The sequence below is a fragment of the Ursus americanus genome, chromosome 9 (genome assembly GCF_024610735.1).
Source record: "Ursus americanus isolate L20-20 chromosome 9, mUrsAme1.1.p, whole genome shotgun sequence".
Lineage (NCBI taxonomy): Eukaryota > Metazoa > Chordata > Mammalia > Carnivora > Ursidae > Ursus > Ursus americanus.
This window is the reverse complement of record NC_142135.1, coordinates 54,020,889-54,042,500: the sequence shown is the minus strand read 5'-3', so window position 1 is coordinate 54,042,500 and position 21,612 is coordinate 54,020,889. Positions and strand designations below refer to the sequence as shown.

Here is a 21,612-nt window from a genome sequence, read left to right as displayed (position 1 = left end):
ATATTTCACGAACAAATCCCATTTGATTGTGAGCTTCTGGAGGACAGGAGACATACACTATCCTTTCAGAATTCTAACTGCAGGACTGGCTTTCATAGAGACGCGTCCCAGTTTCAGATGAAAGCTGATGGCACAGAGGCAGCCTGTCTGGGAAGCAGAGGTCCTTCATAAAGGAAGTGAGGGTTTTTGGAGCACTTTGATGCCATATTTGAAGTCAGCAAACAGTTTGAACAAAGGGCAGTTGTAGAAAGAATATAAATGCATAATATATTGTCTAAAAGGTAAATGATACACAAGTCTATGTGTGCCTGTGTGTATGCATGTGTGTGTGACTGAAACAAACCTTACATTAGATAAATGGTTTTTTTGAAGATTTTATTTATTTATTAGAGAAAGAGAGCACAAGCAGGCAGAACAGGAGAGGGAGATGCAGGCTCCCCCTTGAGCAGGGAGCCAAATGTGGGGCCTGATCCCAGATCAAGACCTGAGCCAAGGGCAGACGCTTAACCGACTGAGCCACCGAGGTGCCCCAAGATAAATGCTGGTTAAGTACACAGCTTATAGGCTGTGATCAAATACAAAGGTCCTCTGAAATTGCTGCTAACTCTTTAGTAAAAGTCCTAAAATGATGTTGTTTCTGGGTAGAGCCTCAATTCAGTAATTAAAATGTATCTAGTCCACTTTATTCATCAACATTTTATCCTTAGTCAAACTTAATGCATATTCTCCTCTCACACCATGATCAGGTCTGTAATTGGCCTGCACGGAGTGAGAAATTCAGTGTCTACCATCCCCAGTCTCTTTCTCTGGATCCCTTTGTAGAGTTGAAGTGGGAGGAAGCAGGAGATGTTGGGGATGGAACAGAAGTTTTTATTTTCTGGGTGGCTTTCATACTCTCTGAGCCTGGGATTGGTTAGGGTGACCTTTTTCTTTATGAGGGACTTTGGGGAAATTTAAAGTCCATCCTCAGGGAACATAATTCTGTCACACTCTTGCTTCTAACCAAGTCTTACTCCTGGCTTACTGTGCAGTCCCTTTGTGGACAAGGATTTCCTCCAAGGTAGACATAATGGTAGAGGGCAGACCTATTAATGCCACCACTTCTAACATGCTCCTTTCCCAGGGGTGAGTCGGGCATCACTCCACTCTCCCTGGTCTCACCTAGGTTTAGAGGTACGTACATATCAGATGCTTTCCATAGGCCTGTGGGTTCCCTCATAAAGCATAAGGTAAGGTGGTAGTACCCCTCAGCCCTCTCTATCTGGAGAGGGGAATAGCAGTGTTGTCCATTTCACTTCAAAGATGTGATTTTACAACTCTCTCACAACCATAACACTTCCTAGTTCCCTGCTCTGGCCAATGGTCTTGGGGTTGCAAAACTCGTAAGTGTCCCCACAGTAAATTCTGCATTTCAAATCTTTTATATATTTTTTTCTCCACAGAATCTTCCATCTTATCATCTGTTACAACTTCATTGCAAAAGGTGTGAAAGAGAGGGAAATTAAGTTGGTAAATATTTCGAAGCCAAGTTTCTAAACAGTGGAACTACTTAAAGAAAATCTTCCTTATGTGGCAAAAAAGAAAAAAAAAAAAAGGAATTGTACTCATTGAAGTCGAGTTGATAAACTTGGAAGGTGGATCTTCCTCCCTCTCTCTCTAATTCCCTACCCTTGACAGCACTGCCCTCCACAGAAACCGCTGGATATGAAGAGTATTGGAAAACCTCTCCTGAAGACCATATGAGGAACAATCAGAAGGTTTATACTAAGGAAGACCGAAAAATCAGGTCTGTGCTGGGGAGAAAATGAAGACTATGAAAACAATTAGAAAGTAATAAAATGTTTGCAAAAAAGTACAAAGATAGGAATTGAGAAAGATTTGAAAGGACGGTATATAGATAGAGAGTAAAAAGACACAAATGACACAGGCTCCTTTCAACTCGATGTGCCAGATGGACATGTTTGTGTCATTAACCAATACAATAAAAAGGAAAAAACATCATTTTTGCAAATGAAGAAAAATCTTTTGTTGACATAATACTCTGAAAAAGCTTGCAGGATACCCCAGGCAGAGATGTGCCATTAGCATTTGAAGTCATGAGCTCTCCGTCTTGCTAACTGTAATGAAAAATTCACATGCATCACTCTATACTTTTTGATTACTCTTCCAATAAAGAAGTCTGTCCTTGGGGGCATCTAATCATCAAAGATGACCTCATTCATGCAATAGAACAATCACTAGAAAACATAATAGCTAATTGGGACTCTTGAAATTAAATGTGGTGGTTTTGCTTGTGGAAGGATACTAAATGGCTCATAATTTTAACTTTAATCATAAAGAATGACTTTCTAATAGTCATAACTGTCTTTATATCAAAGAGGTGATATATTTCTTGTTACTGGAAATGTTCAGTCTTAATAAGGATGCCTATCTGACAGGCATATTTGTCAAGACACTCATGTATCTGTTAAGTGGTTGACTCCCGATTTGTAAGTTGTTTTGCAGTTTTCAATATCACTGAGTCTATGACCCCTATTGAGTTTTAAGCTAAAATGTCTACTTATCAGAAAAACTATTACTATTCAATTGCTAAGTTTCCATGGTCTCAACTTTTATTCCACTGCCTCAGCTTACCCATACACCACTCTCCACAAGACAAGTATGCAAGTAAATAGCCTACAAGAAGATTTAATTTTCTGCTGCTACATTTTATTTCTCTTCAGATGACATTATAGTTGACCCAGTGACATAAGCTAAAAACATGAGACTTGTTTCTGACGACTGTTTCCCTCCTGCTGCCTAACCCTACATTTCCTAAATATTTTACAGTGTCCACCCCTACTTAACACGGTCAGCGAGTTTATTTTTCAGGTAAAATTTAAGATCCTCAGTATGGGAAACAAAACCTTCATGAGCTGAACTTGGGTAATTGGTAGAGCATCATCTTAGGATTTTACATTTTTCTTATTACATTTTATTTTCTAGCAAAAATGACTTTTCATTCCACAGACACACACTAATACCAAACATATCTGTGCCTTAAATGCCTTAGTTCCTTTTCTATACTGAAAATATTTATTCTGCTTTCAAAACTTGATCAAGTTTTAAAAATGTTCCTCTAATGACATTTTTTATTCTACTACAATACCTAATAAATCATTACATTGTTACAAATATATAGTATCTGTTGACCTCTAAACCACCATTTTAGAAATGTAATGTGATCTACATGTATAATTTTAAATTTCTAGGACTTATGTTAAAAAAAAAAAAGGAGGGGGAAGAGGAGCCTAGGGGACTCAGTTGGTTAGGTGACTGGCTCTTGGTTTTGGCTCAGGCCATGATATCAGGGTCCTGAGATCTAGCCCCACATCCGGCTCCATGCTCATTGGGGAGCCTACTGGTGAATTCTCTTTCTCCCTTGTCGCTCGTCCAGCTCACTTTCTCTCTCTTTAAAATCAATCAATCAATCATGAATCAGTTTTTAAAAAGGGGGGGACCAGGTGAACCTAATTTTAATATTTAACTCATACCAAATCTTATTATTTCAGAATATAATCTCATTTAAAATTTTTATATTGTCTTTAAAATCTAGTGTGTGTCTTACAACAGTTCTCGATTTGGACAAGCTAAATTTAAGTACTCAATAGCCATATGTGGCTAGTGCTTTTATATCTACAAAGCAGCAACAGGAGTAGGCCAGGCTTGATTCACTGGCCAAATCCAGCCCAATACCTGTTTCATATTATTTTATTTTATTTTATTTTATTAATACCTGTTTTAGGGTGGCTTGAGAGCAAAGGTAGATTCTCACATTTTTAAATTGTTGAGAAGGATGAGAAGATGATTATTTATTGACACCTGAAAATGATATGAAATTCAAATTTCAGAGTCCTTAATAAAGATTTATTAGAGCATAGCCATGCTCTTCACTTACAGATTTTCTGAGGCAAATTTCATGCTAAAAACGACAGAGCCAATTAGTTTTGAGTGGCTATATGACCTCAAAAGCTTAAAATACTTACCATCTGGACCTTTCCAGAAAAAGTTTGCTAACCTCTCCTTTAGAGGGTTCATTCTGCTAGGACCATGATCACATATTAGTTATCTTTGCACTCAGTGCATGGCTGACCCACAAAGGAGACTCAATAATTTCAGAATAAAATATATTTTAAAAATCCAGTGAGATAAACATTTATTGAACAACTAAAATCCTAAAATACACCCTCCTTACCTAGAAGTCATACCTTAGAATTTTTCCAGTTCAAAATACTGTACCACCAGAACAAAGATGTGATAAAAACACAGTCAAAACCAGAATTCTCAATTCAGATAGATCTGGGTCTAAGCTCCAGTTTTGCCCCCTCTGTAATCTTGAGTAATTTATGTACCTACCAATATTAAAGGCAAAAATTTGTACATGTCCTTTTACAGTCAATCCCCAAACACCCCCAGTCCAGGCAACAATGAATCTGCCTTTTGTCACTATATATTTATTTTGATTTTTCTAAGATTTTATAGGAATGAGATTTATAATGTAAAAAAAAAAACTTGCTTCCTCTGTAATCCTTTCATCTGTAAAAAGGGCAAAATAATGCTTAACTCACAGAATTGTTGCAACAATTAAATGAGATGATGTATATAATAATAGTATAGTGACTGAACATGGTAAGTTTTCAATACATGTTTGTTATTTTTGTACATGTATCTAAAGTTTCCTACTCTAACTTGTTCTTTTCAATAGGTTTTGTTCACTGCTTTTGAAGGAAGTGATACTTTAATTAATATGGTTATTAAAGCTATGAGTATTCACTTAGGAAAGACTCAGCACAACTATATAGGTTAGTAAAAAATATTTTGGACACCAAAACACATTGCTGGACTATTAGAACTGGATATGTCCTTTAAATGTGTATAATGCATACTCTATTTAAATGGAAATGAAGAATATCTTCAAAGGAAAAAGGGGGATTTATGTATAAAGAACATGAAAGAAATATTACTCAGAAAGCTTTAACAATTTTAGAATCAGAAACACACATGTTTTAGTAATATATGATATAGCTCTACCCTAGACCCATAAAATATTTTTAAAATCACGATGTAAAAATTAATAAATGATGGTTAAATGTTACAAAACATTGTTCTATTTAATATTATAGAATTATTCAAATCACAGAGTTCCATTTATTTCCCTTGCTGAAATGTTAACATTGCTGAAAATAATTCTTTGGACAGTTCTGTTTAATTTAGGTTTTATGGGTCCTTGGAGTGAAGAGAGGAAGAGAGTTGTAATTTTCTGGACGTGGAGAATCCTTTGCGACGGTCAACTGGTTAAACGCTTGTTCTGCCTCGCGGGACTAGCACAGAAAGGAGTAGCTGGTTCTATTCTGCTAGATGCCAAGGTCTCCATATTCTTTCAAAATCAGTGGCCTTAGAGGGATCATGAATTGCTGAGGTAGAACAATCCTTGCTCCTCTTTATCTCTCATCTACTGCCTTTGAAATCAACTGGAGCTGTATACTTGGACGCAGCACAAAGGGGGAGGCTGGAAATAAAAATATGGCCTAGGATTTGTGATGCTCAAGTGATTCCAATTCATTGCTCCTATAGCTGCAGTACTGAAATATCCTAGACTTATCACTGATACATGGCAGTTCACAGCGTTCTAATTCATTTTACAGAAGTAATCCTATCCCAGCTCTACCATTACTCTTTTCAGTGCAACTTATGCTTTGGTTCCATTTGAAATCATTCATCATGAAGTTCATAAGACCTGATGTTATCAAATTATGCAGATACAGAAAGTGTCTGGGCCTTCTTTGTGGGCAAAATTAAAGTGGTTAAAAACTCCTATGATATGCGATGCTTACGTGTGATATAAAACACACTCTCAAAGTGCCAAACTTTTATCTTCCTTTATTTGAGCAGTTTCTGGAATTCTGCATCTTTCTGTCCTAATGAAATATGGGGAGAAACAAAACTCTTTGCTTCTTTATTCAGCATACAACAAAATACACTTATTCTTTTCTATGTGTAGGACTGATACTTTAAAAATAATATTCTGCTTAACACCTGTTCAATTATACGGATGCCCTGCCCATCTAAGGTACTGTATACCTTATAGCAAGCATGTTCTGTGTCTAATTAGTGGCATTATATTAATATATATTAACTTTGTTTTGTATTGATAGGCTCTTCATCATCAATTATGAGGATTTTAATTTTACTACTCCACCAAAACTAAAAATAAAAAAGAAAACTAAAATGTGTTACATGCACTGGGAACACATATAAGGAATCCAGAAATTAATTATCATTTTGTAATATATTACAATGGAATGGCAGAGATTGTTACTTACATTCATGGGTTGATTTTACTTTTTTCTCTTAATTTATAACACTGTTTCCCACTTTGTTAGGTTTACTTTATGCATCAAAAATAGATCAAATTTTTTGAAATACTTATTGCCATGAAATGGTCACTAAAAACAATAATGACATAATTATATTGTCATTAGCTTCCTTGGATTTAGTGATTTTTCTCCTGCAAAAAAAGTATTCACATGGATTTAAATGAGAGAAGCCAACCATTTAATGAGGAGAGAAAGAAGATAAAGGGTCCAAAATTTAACTTTATGTTACTGATAAACACATAATGAGTGTTGCCTTTTTGCAAATTAAGTTCAGGGTTTTTAAAAAAATTACTCTGTAGTTTATTTTAAAAACTATCATCATGTAAATAATATTTTATTTAAGTATAATTATTAACCCATTTCAATTCAAAATAACACATCTTTCGGATTCTTCAGACTCTAGTTACACACTGAGTAGGCAGTCTCTTATTTTAAGTCAAACTTCTATCACTAATCATGGAGGAACAAAGATGTGTCCAAATTTTGAAGGAACATGGGTGTCCCAAAGCTCAGATAATGAATTTTAGCTCTCTCTGGAGAAAAGCCTTTCCTGTATGTAGCCTGGCAATATTCCAAGATTTCTTTTTAAAAGTAACTCCATATGTGTACTGAAAATAAGCTAGTGATGTTTTAAATCAACTGGAAAGAGAGGCTGTTCTTTTCAATATTTTTTTCCTGAGCATAACTTTGAAGTGCAGCATTTGGGGATTATGAAGGTTTGGGTTACCTGCTGAATGAAGGCATGGAAAATTATTTGAAAGTACCCTTTTTTTGAAACTCTACTTTAAACTTATGAAATATCACCTGTGGTTAAGTGAAGGTATGCAATTCAAAGCATTTTTTTCAACCTAAAGACAAAGAGTTAATTTTAAATTGTGATTATATTTTCCAAGTTTTCTATGGCTACAAGATCATAATCAAAAGTTTGTGGTTCACTTCTTTTTAAAGGCAAGGGATGATGGGGACGAGTAAATGCTATTAAATTAAAGAAAATCTGGGTAAATTTATAATGAGTTAGGTACTGTGAGCAAAACTGAACCAAAGACCACAGCTTACTATGCTCTAATGATTGTCTCACAGCAGGTATTTTAAGTGATTTCATTTCCAAATAAATTCGACTTGCATCTATTTCTTGGTAATGTGTTCTGAATTTACTTGATGCATTCAATATTACTTCAAAATATTCATGTAATATTTTTAGCAAGGGGAAACAGCTGTTTGGTCATATTTGCATCATGTAAACATGAAGGAAAATGTATTTGAATAAGCATTCTTTTTCAGAAAGCAAAGAAAGTGTAATAATATGTCTTATTTACATCAAGAAAGATATCCTTTGCCTAATATATCACAGACATGCTTGATACAGTTGGATACTGTCTAATAGCATTGTGACAAGATATGAATGGTTATATGTTTAAATACTTCAGTATGCAAAACATTTCACTATATCCAAATAGGAAGGAGGCTGCATCTTCTTTTAGAAACAACATAAAATGATAAAAAAAAGTTACAAAACATCTGATACTTATTAAAATAAATGACAATTGAGTTAAAAATCATGCTGCAGAAACACTGTAAAGAAGTCACTACAAAAACTCATTTCCAAAGTAAGTCAACATTGATAAATAGGTAAATTATTTTTAAGTTATATATTTAAGTATAATATAGTAAGGTTTTTAACTTATAGTAAGATAATAACATTCACTAAAATAATCGTTTCATGAAATTAAGGAATATTTATTGAGTGTGCCTATCTTGGAGCAGACACTGCGCTAGGGGCTGAGAAGCCAGTAAGAGATATTGCATGTTAGCTATTCATAAGTGTTAAGGAGGAAAAACAAAACAAAACAAAACAAAACTAGTGCAGGGAAGGAGAATATAGTATTTTGGGTGTGTGGGAGGTTGTTGAAAATTTAAATATACGGGCTAAGAAGCTAAAAAGTGCCTTTTGAGAAAGGAGCTAAGTTGCACATAGGAATAAACATTGTACATACCTGGAGGAAGAGTGTTCCAGCCTCAGGCGCACACATGGGAATATTCTTGGGGAGAGAGCGTTGTGGCTGTAGCTGCATGAACAAAGGTGGGGAAAGTTGTAGCACAAGACGTCTGAGAGGTAATAGAGGAAAGATGACCTTGAACACCATGCAAAGACTTTGCATTTTAATGAGAGTGAATTAGAAGATTTTGAGCAGAGGAATGACAACATGTGAATTATGGTTTGGCTGAGCACTATTACTTTGAGAACAGAGAGTAAGTGGTCAAGGATGGAGGCAGCAAGACAATTTAAGTGTCCATTGCAACAGTGAGGGAAGAGAGAATGGTTTCTTCAACTATGGCTTAGAACAGTGGTGATGTTAAAAAGTGGCTGAATATTATACCTACGGTATTTTGAAAGTAGAGTCAACAAGGCTTAATGATTAATTTCATGTGGAATATGAGAGTAAAAGAGTGAAGGATGGAAGGAGACAAGGTTAAAGGTTTGGAGTTTTAACTGACTGTGATGGAGAAGATTATTAAAGGAGTGGGTTTGAGGAGAAAATGTCTGAAATTGACATGGACAAGTTAAGTTTGGAATGGCTATTAAACATTCAAGTTGAGTGGTCTGATAGCAATTGTCTATACAGAACTGGAATTAATGTGGAAAGCTAGAGTTGAGATATGAATTTAGAAGTCACATAGTATATTGATTGTATCAAAATGATTAGACTGGATGAGAATACCCAGTGAGTGAGTGTAGACAGAGGTGAATATATAATGCTTTATTACAAAAATAAAATGAAGTCTTAATTACTTCCTTTTTGAAATATTTTCAGATTCATATATATAAAGAAACCCCAATAGACAAAATTGGACAATGAAATATCAAGAAAAAAATAACAAGATAATTGACAAATAAAGAGAAGGAAAACTGGTAGAATCACCACAACTACCCTGGGGAACAATTTACTGTTACATATTGTTTTTGAATATGTGTATGCCTTGTGACTTAATATTTACACTTAGTAATCAGAAGTATTTCATAAGAACATGTTTAAATAATATTTATCATATAGCTCTAAAAAGACATATAGAAGGGCTTTTATTAAAACATTGTAACTCAGCATCTATTAGAAGAGAAGTGGAAGAATATATATTAGATATTTGAACATTAGAATATTATGCAGCTGTCAAGGTGTATAAAGCAGAACTATATGTATCAAATTTTGATTGGTCTCAGATGTAAGTCAACAAAACAAAGTGCAGAGCATTTTGTAGAGTTTTGAAATCCTTTTTGTCTCAATTAAAAATAAATATTATGCATATAGGTAGATATATATGTTGTGATATATGAAATGAAATATGAAAGTCTGGCTCCAAACTTAATTATAATTATTGCTTCTGGGACATAAGAATGGAGAGGAAACACAGAGGATCACAATACTATTTGTACTAATTTATTTATCAAAAATATAATATGATCTGATGCAACTATGTCAGAGTGTCTTCATTCCTTAGCTGTGTGTATGTTATTTTATGTTCTTTTTTTATACATCTTTACATCTTTTTAAAGGAAAAAAATCCAATTTGTGTGTGTGTGTGTGTGTGTGTGTGTGTGAAAATTGAATTAGGAATCATTTCCAGAAATTGAGTCACTGTGCTCTAGAGTTGGATTTCTCATAGAACTATTAAATCAATTGTAAGATACTTGGCTCTCAGTAAAGGGTTTTACTGAACTCTATTATTAACTTCTCTCAGTGAAGATGTTGGTGTTTTTCTTCCCCTAGCTTCTCCTCGTCAAATATAAATTCATAGCATCACCCAGCCCAAAATGAAAAGGGAGGAAACAGGCTACATCTTAAAAGGAAAATTTCAGCCCCCACACAACCCGGTTTGAAGCTGAAATAGACATCATGGGGAGAAAATTCACAAACAGCAGATGTTGTGGTTCACTTTTCAATTGTTGATATTAAACAAGAACACCTCTGAGATTCCACATCCTGTGTTTATGGATTGTAGTTAAAATGGTAAAGTGGTATATTCTGGTACTTTTAAATATTTTATGATGCAAGGCATTTATGATGAAGAACCATTTTACTCACAAAATGTTAGATTTCCTCCTGTATTCTATTTATTTTACTGTAGAAGAATGCTACACCTTTAACCTGTACTGAATGAGATTGGAAATATTGAAAAATATAGTGATATAAAGTGATTTTGTTCAAAGTAAATGATTTTATTTTCAGAGAGATAAATGTTCAACGTAACGTGTGGAATATGAGTATTTTCTAACATTGTATATGGCAGGATTCTCAAAACAATAAATTAATAGAATTGATAAATAAATATGCAGAATCCTCAAATTTAGTAATTTGAGTTAAATATTAATAATTAGAAACTATTCTATATTACTAATATAGATATAGAATTGTGGAGTTTTTTTTTTTAATAATGATTTTTTATTTTATGATGTTAGTCACCATACAGTACATCCCCGGTTTCCGATGTAAGGTAAATAGAGGTAAAACTTGCCAATTTACTAGTCAACCTTCTACTAGGTCTACTTAGGTTTACATTCTAGATGTTTTGTAGTTACATGAAAAATTATGTTCTCTAAAGCTTCTATTTTTAATTCTTTATAGCTGTCTTGCACATGTCTGCTATTGATTACAGAGTGTGAGAAGGTAAAGGTATTTTTGCAATGAATTTTCTTTTACCTGAAACAAAACAGTGTGCTTGCTGAGCCTATGATCTCTGGCTGCAGATTGCCTGAGTTTGAATTATTTAAACTCTCTTTTATTTTCCTCACCTTTAAAATGAGGCTCATTGTTTTGTGAAGATTAAATAGGATAACACATACAGATACATAAATACATAAAGATACATTAAAAATGTTTGGCAGCTGGTAAATACTCAGATCTCATCTTTCCACAGTATAATTATTATTGTTGTTGTTGCTGTTGGAAAGGAACCAATTTATATAAACTGGTCTCCAGCTTCTCAGCATCTGCCTTGGCCCTCCTTTAATTCATTTCCCTTTAAGGATCATTTAGAAAATCACATCTGATTACTCCCTTTCCTAATTAAAACTATTAACACTTTTCAATCACCTTTAGGGCAAAGACCACATATCCATAATATACCTTTTAGTGTCCTGCATGATATGGCCCTTGCCTTCCTCAAATAATTTTCCCACTGCTTTTTGCCCTCCAGACGTACTTTGCCTTCTCAAAATCACTGACCTCCTCCCAGCTTTAGAACAACCTCATATACATGTAATACTTCTACCTTCTACCCAGTTAATTCCTATTTACCTTTTAGAGCTATGTTCTAAATTCAATTTCTCTGAATTGTCCTGGAAACTCTCCGAAGCCTTTCGTCCAGGTCAGTTCTGCTATACAGCACACATTTCTTAAAGCTCCATAGTTGGTTTTATTATGGGGCGATATTTTAACATATTAACAAAGAGAGTTTTTCACCTGGAAAGCATATAATGAGTTAGAGCAAGCATCACGACATCCCATGCAATTGCCCATGACTATATAAAGTTCATTCAGACTATAGAAAGGAAGAGGAGGAATTAAAGTAGTAACAAGAGAGCTCAGACCTTACTGAATCTCAGAGTGAGGGTAGGTAGGCAGAGTAAGCAATAGGAAGAGCACATAAGTTTGGGAAATTTAAGAGCTTGGGAATTGTAGGAGCTCAGGAAACTGGCTAGGTCTCTAGATAAAGTCAGGAAATTGACCAAATCCTAAAGTATCTCACTGCACATCATGATGTAGGGGCATGAAAACAATCCTACTGATATTTCTAGGCATTCAACCCTAAAACAACTTCAGGTGTCCCTGTAGACTTAGAATGCTGCGGACAGGTTTCCTATACCTCAGAGCAGCATAGATATTCCTTAGAGAACTGTTGTACCAAAACAGATAAGAACAGTATATAGCAGAAATACACAAAGAGTAGAGCTGGAAGGAAACCACTGAGGATGTCCCAATAAATGGCAGGCATGGATGCCTCGCCACCAACACCACATCAATTATGTCGACCGCTAAGTCTGGACTGACCCACCAAGCCATCTCAAGAATTTAGGTGAATCCTCAGAGAAAATATTTCCACTAAGAAATTAGAGGCCAGAATATAATTTAAGTTCAATTATGAGAAGATAATATTGTTACTTTGTTGCAATATTGTTTTATTGCATATATGTATTGGCTCTCTCAAATTACGTAACTCCTTGCTAGACTGTAAGCTATACAGAGACAGGGACCGTTTCTATCTTACTTCTCTATCTTCACCACACAGTACAGTCTCTGGCACAGGTCAGTGAATATATATTTTATGCTTGAAAGAATTGTGACGATGAACCAGACCAGATGTTCCAAGAACATTATGGAAATATGTGTATTTGAATTAAAACTTAGATATTATAAAAAGATTCCTTGACTTAAAGGCAAAGATGTTGCCGCTGGACCTTGAAACACTTGGCCAGTCTGGTCCCTAACTCTTACAACTATAAAATAGACATAATAATAACCTCTGTCACTGAGTGTTGAAAGAGATAAGGTGAAATAATGTATATACACCATACATTAGGTTCATTTATTTAACATTTCCATTAATTTATTTTTCCTTTCTAACCTAGTGTGAAATCAGAAAACATCACTTTTCTTAACTCTATTTTGTAGGAAATAAAGCAATGCTTATACTTTTATATAGCCCAATATATAATCATATGACTTAAAATAAAAATTCTTTATAATTGAAAATAGTTCTTCCATATAGATGTAGGTATCTGAGGAAATTCTAATTTCCTCATTGGTACATAAGGAGTTTAACACTCTATCGAATGTTGCCCTTAAGTTATTCTCTAAAAATATTTAGGGAAGTATCACATCCATTTAGGTCTATGAATTAGTATTCATGGAATTGTTCTTTCAGGAGTCAAGAGGTTTTTTTAGATATTAAAAATAAATGTCTGAAAATCAGAAAATTGGGCTAAGCTATTACTGTGGGCCAATTTGCATACCCTTCCCCAAATTCATACGTTGAAATCTTAACCCCCAAGAACCTCAGACTGTGACTGTATTTGTAAATACAGCATTTAAAAAGGAAGTGACAGTGAGGCCTTTAGGATGGGTCCTAATTCAACCTGACTGATGTCCTTATAATGAGAGTAGATGAGAAGACACGGGGAGACACTGGGCATACATGGACACTGTTCAAAGGCCATGTGGTAACACAGTGACAGTCAGCCATCTGCAAGCCACAGGGAGAGGCCTCAGAAAAAACCAAACCTGCCAACACCTTGAGATCTTGGACTTCCAGCCTCCAGAACTGTGAGAAAATAAATTTCTGTTGTGTAAGCCACCCCAACTGGCAGTTTGTTATGGCAGCCTTAGCAAACCAGTAGGGCTACCATCAGCAATATTTGTTTTTCTGTAATATTCTATGGTGTCAAAATATAAAAGCAAATTTCAATTTCCAAGGTAATGATATTCAATACTTCCTTGAACTAAGCATGACCCAGAATTTCATTTGGGGGTATATGCCCAACAGAAATATCTGCTGACATCCACTATAAAGCTATTCACAGCAGCTTTATTCCTAACAGCTTCGACCTGGAAACATGAAAGAGGATAAATACATTGTGGTATATTCACAGAATGGAATACGACACAGATTTAAAAACATACAGGTACATGCAACAAGCAGATGAATCTCAAAATATAATTTTGATTGAAAAAAGTCACACAACAGAATACATGCTGTGTGATTTTATTTAAATGAACTTCATAAAGAGCCCAAACTACTTTATGATGATGCTGATAGACAGCGGACTCATGACGTCACTGGGTAGGTAGGTAGTGAATGGGAAAGGAAGTGTAGGGGACGTGTGCTGAAAATTTCGTGTACATGATCTGATTGGTGGTTACGTGATGACTATATAAATTAAATAAAAACATGGAACAGAAAATTTAGTATCGGCATGGTTTTTGTAAGTTACACCTCAATTACAAAATGAAAAATAATATTATCTAGTTCATGTTATTTTTTAAGTGTACATTTCATGATGAATAGGTCACTGTGCTTATACCAAATCTCTCGTACATCTTCTTTAATTTGAAATTTATAAGTTGGGCAGGAACCAGGAAGTTACAAATTTTGCTTAGGCAACTCTTCTTGGAAATAATGCCATTATTTTCTAAAGTGTGATAAAACTTTCCTAAACACTTGATCTTTCACATCCTTTATTTGCACATGTCCCTCCCCATCTGCCCAGGGCACTTTCTTCATCCCCTTCTTCAGACATTTGCCTCCAATACGGAAAACTACCGGTTCTTCCAGAGACTGTTCAAATGTCACTTTTGTGTCCTCTCTGGAGCCTCTTTCTACCGTCTAAAGCAGACTTAATTAGTTGTCTGTGTTATTGAACTTATACTATATTGTAATATGTTTTCATATGTGTGCCTCCTGCACTTAAAAGATGCCCAAATTATTGAATGAATAAGTTAATGGAATAAATTGTATATAGACTTAACCATGGGGTAGGAGTGAGGTTGGCTCTTTGAATTATGTTAAGAGAATATTGTTTCTTTGATTAGAAGAATTATCCTTCTTTATTGCCCACATGGTAATTTGTGCATTTCTTCTGATAGCTTGAATCAAAGTATAATTTATATGTCAATCTCCCCTACATGCTAGAAAATTTCACAAGTACCAGCATTGTACTTGATTTATTCTTATTATCCCATTACTGCTCTTATCAGCATTATAGACAGTAGTTGGCACTTAATAGATGTTTGTTATATGATTATGAATCAGTGAATTTAGAAGCAGTCATTTAAACAATGAATACAAAAAGCTGTCATATTTACCCATTCATGAGATTTGCCATACTGCTAGTTACCATTTTCTGAGTTAAAATTTTTTGAAGTCTCTACTACCAGAGTGCAATTTGCATCAGAAATTTGAAAAGTCCTTCATGGGTAATAAAGTTTCCTAATAAATAATGAAAAATAAAGGTTTATTGGTAACCCATCTTGAAAAACAAAAGGAAAATTATGAAAATAAGTTTACCTGACATTGCATTTAACTAAATTTAAGTTTTCAGTGCTCTTAGAATAAAGAATGAATAAAATATTGATTAGGGGATATATAAGGAATACATATTCTAACTAAATTATGTGGTAATTTCTACATAAATGCTTCCATTTATCTTTGATTTGAGTATGACTTTGAATATACTTATTAATAAAGTCATTTAAAAGCAGTAAAGTGTCTCATCAATTTCATCAGCTATCTTTCTTGATCCTTTGATAGTCATCTATTGTCATCAACATTGTTCCAACATTCTTCCTTTATGTTACCCAGTATAAATAAGTCAGATTTTCATTTGTGAATAATTTCAACTGTAATTTAAACACTTCTTGCCATATCACTTTCATTAAATGCAAGAAATCCTACAACCTTTTCAATATTCACAAATTATCTTTACAAAAAAATTGTAATGTATTCTTAGTTTCTTGAGACACTCTCCGTCAGTTACAGAGACTTAAATACAATTGATGGAGTAAATAATTTTAAACAGACAGCAAATTTTGAATGATCAGTCTTGAAAGAGCTACATCAGTAAAAATGCTCCTGTAGTGACCAGATTTTTGCTTCCTTTCATAACCTGAGAACTCTGGATAGTAATTATATAATAATACTTATATAGTAAATACTCAGATGAGTAATCTATGAAATAAAATACATCAAATATAAGTGAGAATATATATAACATATATATTATTAAATATATATTATGTTTAAATATGTACTAAATAAATATAACTATTCAATACATAAAAATTAAATACATATTATATACATTTATTATATATTAAATATAAATACACGTATATATTTCCAAGCAGTATTCTACATCATTTATATACATCATTATTCTTCAGAACAATTATATTGCATAGGCAATTTTTATCCCCATTATGTAGATTAAAAACAACAACAACAAAAACAACTTTGGTACCTAAGATTAAGAATCTTACTCAAGAGGTGGAGGCAGGGTTCAAACCAGAAAATTCTGAACTGTCACTTTCTTTACATACAATGATATATAAGCATCCTTTCACATTTTTATAACTCTAGCTAACCCTTTCTCGGACCAATCTCAGTTAATGAGGTCTTAGGGAGTTGGGCTAAGTGATCGCTAGAAGCCTTCTATCTCTGTAACACATTAATATTGAACTATGTTCACTGGAACCATTAATTTTGATAATTATAGAATATTTCTGAAACTTTTATGTTTCTAATGCACATTACAAATTTCCATTTTAGTACATAAACAATTCAGAAGCCTCTTTATTACATAACACTGACACCTCATAAAATGCAGTTTGGAAAATGTTGGCTAAAAACAGGAACTTTTTTCCCCTCTAAATTGTTTTATTCTTCATCTTTCATCAGACATTCACCATTTGGAATACGACTGTGTTCACAATGAACTTGATTGTTCAACTCCTAACTGTTTTACTTAAAGGAAATAGATGTTTCTTTAGATAATGTATTGTTATTTAATATGATTTATCCTTAAACAGACTTTGAATGGCAATTTTTATGGAAATAAAGAAAAATTAAAATGATACCCAATAAGCCCAATCTAATTGCAAATGTCCCTCCTGAATATGAAAACTTGGGAACATTTTTAAAAAGTTTTCTTTCCAATCAGGCAAAATGCAACAACAGCAAGCAAGAAGTTTCCTTCTTTCAGTGTAATAAAAGTAAATTTAAGCGTACCTCCCTAGAATGGTTGGACAACAACAAAAAATATTGTGATATCAATATCCACACTTTTTACAAGATCCTGTCTTTTACAGCCACTCCATGGCCTCTAGTGCCAAATATAATCCCAAGATAGACTGTCTGCAATTTATGTACCATATATTAAAAACAAACCACATTTTACAATCTAAAAGGAAAATAAATTTATTCAGTTTTTTTTTCTAAAATAGGAAATTTATCCTGAAGTATTTGGAGGATTTTTTAAAAAAAATAACAATCTTCAAAATTAGGATGTGACAGATAGAAGCAGTCAAATATTTCATCAAGCTTTGGTATCTTCACAATTTCAGTCAACTTTGCTCTAACTTTATAGAAAGTGAAATAAGCTTACCATATATCTAATTTCCAGAGATCAGACAGAAATTTTGATAAAACAAAGTAATTCAATATTTGTAGGAAAGCATATCGGTAGAACGTACTCTGTTGTTTCGCCTCTTCTCTGTGGCACCAGGAAGTGGTTTAAAGCCCTGTAAAAACACAACATTGCTGGGGAAACTAATAGGTTGATGTAAGTGGAAATTCAATATAAGCGGGTTTGACAAATGTGGGGAAATTTAACATTGAGCCTGTGGGATTTTTGGCCAGACTTTTAAATTTGATTGATAGATTTAAGAATTTTATATATATGGATTCAATACAAGTGGGTATCATGGTATCAAAAAAGCAATATTATCAACTAAAGAAGTTGCAAAACTCTATCTCCCAGGCATTAAATGGGTAATTTCTTTTTTTAGCTACTAAAGTTAACTGTTGCTATCCATTTGTTTTTACCTAGTTTTGACATGGTTTTGCATTTGACCATGTTTCTATTTGAGTGTCTCAGATGTCTTCATTTTATCAGATCAGCATTTAGTGATGTACTCTGAGAACAATGTTTTCTCCTACTTTTTGTTTGATCAGTTTTGTTTTCTAATGTTATTTTAAAATTCAGTTAAATAAAATGTCTTCTAATTTAGTTTCTCAAAGAAACTTCTTTCATACATTGTATATATTCTTGTATATATTCTCTTCTTTAATCTAATGGAAAGGAGAAAAATGCTAAAGTATGTGTGTAAAAGTAATATTTAAAAAGATTAGTTTTCCTTTTTCTAGCCAGCTTGGGGAACACCTACAAACCCTGAAATCTTAAAATCAGAAACTAGAAGAACAAAATTAGCAGTTATGAATGTGGCCTCACACTGCAATTTAAAAAATAGGTATTTTTTAAAACTAACATCTTATATCCCGCTCCAGTCTGTATTAGTTTACTTGGAGGTTCTCTACACATCATAAACATGCATATGTAAGAGATATTATCAGATTTGTGATACACTTCTCTATTATATGAGATCCTATCTAACAAATAGTATTTTCATACTAAGCAATATGAATTGACAAATGATATTCATGATCAAACATGTTGGAAGTGATAGATTCTGGACAATTTTGCTCAGTGAAACACACATAAATCTAAAATTAAAGAAAATGAATCAGTCAATTCAGTTCATACTATTAGTTGCAAGATAGACTATAAGCATGAACTAGCTTAGCTCTAGAGATATAAATAATAATAAGGTTGGATAGTATGCCAATGGAAAGAGTATGTGGAACTATGTATATAAATAAATGTATAAATTATATAAATGTATATGAATATATAGACAAACATATATGTGAGAAATATAGACTAATGTAAATTTATCTTCTAGATTTAAGAAGATATTGAAATAGTAATTATGAAATTAATATCGAAGTGAATATTTTAAGTGCTGAAACCTATATCCAAATTTAAAAGGAGAATATTTTTGTTCCATTAAAAATATTTTTGGTTTTGTTTATTCTCTACAGATCTGAAAGCAATTCACACAAGAATGAAATCTCTACAATATCTACTTCAATAAGATATAACATATTATATAAATTATTATGTATTATTATATATTATAATAATAAATTAATATATATATATATAAATTATAAAAAGTTTTTGGGCCAGCATTTGATTTTTTAAGTGAATTTTTTAAATATGTTTATTAATATTTCAAATATAAGACACCTGTGATTATTAGATTCCATGGGAATCCACTAAGGTAGCGTCGCTTATACTGACAATTCATTTTGTAGAATTAGAGGATACATAAGCTTTAGACCATAAAAATATTGTACCTTATTAATAAATGTGTTACCTGCTATTTCACTTACCTAAGTGTACTAGAGTTCTCCAGAGAATCAGAACCAAAGGAGGTTGAGAAGTTCCATGATCTGTCATCTGCAAGCTAGAGTCTCATGAAAGCCAGTGGTGTAGTTCCAATCCCTACCAGAAGGCTTCACTCAAGGGAGCCAATGGTATGAGTCCTAGTCTAAGTCTGAAGGTCCAAGAACCAGGAGCACCAATGTGAAGACGAATGTCCCCACTTAAGTAGATGGCAAATTCACCCTTCCTCAGAATTTTTGTTCTATTCAGGCCCTCCATGGATTAGATCATGCCCACCCACAGTCTACCAATTCAAATGCTAATCTTTTCCAGAAACACCCTCTCAGACACATTCAGAATAATGTTTTTACCAACTATCTGGGCACCCCTTAGCGCAGTCAAGTTGACATATAAAATTAATTATCATAGTAATTGTCTTATAATTAGTTGGATAGTGATTTAAGTACAGAGTCTGGGCCATACTACAGGCTTATCTATTGATTTTCCTGGCATACTATCAAAATAAATACAACTGTGCATTTCATATGTTTTCTCTAAGAAGGCTTTTTTTTTTTTTTTTTGCTTTTGCTGGTTTAAGTCTAAAAAGAAGAAAAGTGGCAAAAAATTTTTCAGGCTTAGAAAAAAAGGAAATTCTGTTTTTTGCAACAACATGGATAAATCTGGAGGATATTATGCTAAGTAAAATGTTAGACATAGAAAGACAAATTCTACATGAACTCACATATATGGAATCTAAAAAAGTGTAATGATAGAAGCAGAGTGGAATGGCTCTTGCCAAGGGCTGGGTGGTGAGGGAAAAGGCAGATATTGGTCAAAGGACGCCAAGTTTCGGACATGCTGGATGAATCAATTATGCAGAGCTAATATAGGGCAAGTGACCCTGGTTACTAATACCGCATTATAGACCTGGAATTTGCTGGGAGCGGATCTTTTTTTCCCTTAAGATTTAGTTTTATTTATTTATTTGAGAGAGAGAGTGAGTGTGCATATGCATGGGGGGGGGGCGGTGCGCAGAAGGAGACGATCCCAAGCAGAATCCTTGTGAAGTGCAGAGCCTGACGTGGGGTTCAAGGTTGGGCTCGATCCCAGGAACTTGAGATTGTGACCTGAGCCAAAACCAAGAGCTGGAGGCTTAACAAACTGAGCCACCCAGGCACCTCACTGAGAATGGATCTTAAGTGTTCTTATCAAAAAAATAGTCACTGTATCAAGTCTTTATTAGCATGATTGTGGTAATCATTTCACAATGTATATGTGTGTCAAATCATCGTGTTGTACATCTTATATATACGTAATTTTGTCAGTTATATCTCAATAAAATGAAAAAATCTATATCATCATATATGACAATAGGGAAAAAACGTAGTAAGGACACAATTTCATTATTCTTCAAATGCGTGAGGATCTACAAAGAAGAGAAGATACAAAAGAAGCTCGGTGGTGTTATAGCTTCACTCCACCACTTTAAATCATATTATATGTCATATGCATTACAAAAGGCACTTCGTTAACATTATTGTAAATATTAATACAAACTGAAAAAAGAAAACATAAAAAGGATTACTTTTATTAGAAACCATCACACCTAAGTCCTCTTTTGATTTCAATCATTTCAAGCAGAGTTCTCATGAGATTGTAATTAAATTGAATGTATACATTTGTATTTATAACATAGTTTAATTTTACATAAGAATCCTCACTAATTTATGCATTATTTTAAAAGCAAAATTTCATTTCAATAACTTATCTCCTAAATTCTGAGCTAAGAGCACTGACAACTTTTTTTTCTTTGTTTTTATTATCCTTTTTTTTCAAGGTTTGATTATTTTTTCCTTTGGAATTATTATTTTTAGATATTTAACCAAAGTGGGATTACTACATCAAAGCTTTTCTGCCTCCTTTTACATATCACCTATGGTTCTCCAGAAAGACACTACAGTTTTTATTTTTGTACATAAAGTTTGAAGGCCAAATATTGGTTCATTCTTTTTAAAACTTTAAACAATAATATTTTATAGCATTAGCATATATGAATAATTTTTTAGAGTTAAGCTTTCTTCTCTGTTTTTCATTGTACAGTTATGTATATCTTTAACTTTATATTATTAAATGTATCTCGTTTCAGTGGCATTTTAAATGCACGGTGTTCTATGAGGCACCATTTATTCATTTATTCCACAG

The 21,612-nt window shown here is 33.4% G+C and overlaps 1 long non-coding RNA gene across 2 annotated transcripts in view; it reads left to right on the top strand.

The window, feature by feature from the left end:
• Positions 1-3,283, top strand: part of LOC123797948 (uncharacterized) — a 253,800-nt gene extending 250,517 nt beyond the window's left edge. For both annotated transcript variants that reach the window (XR_015725818.1, XR_015725819.1), the window contains one exon: positions 1,443-3,283. This is a non-coding gene — a long non-coding RNA (uncharacterized LOC123797948). The remainder of the gene's footprint in view (positions 1-1,442) is intronic.
• The last annotated feature ends 18,329 nt before the right edge of the window (positions 3,284-21,612 follow it).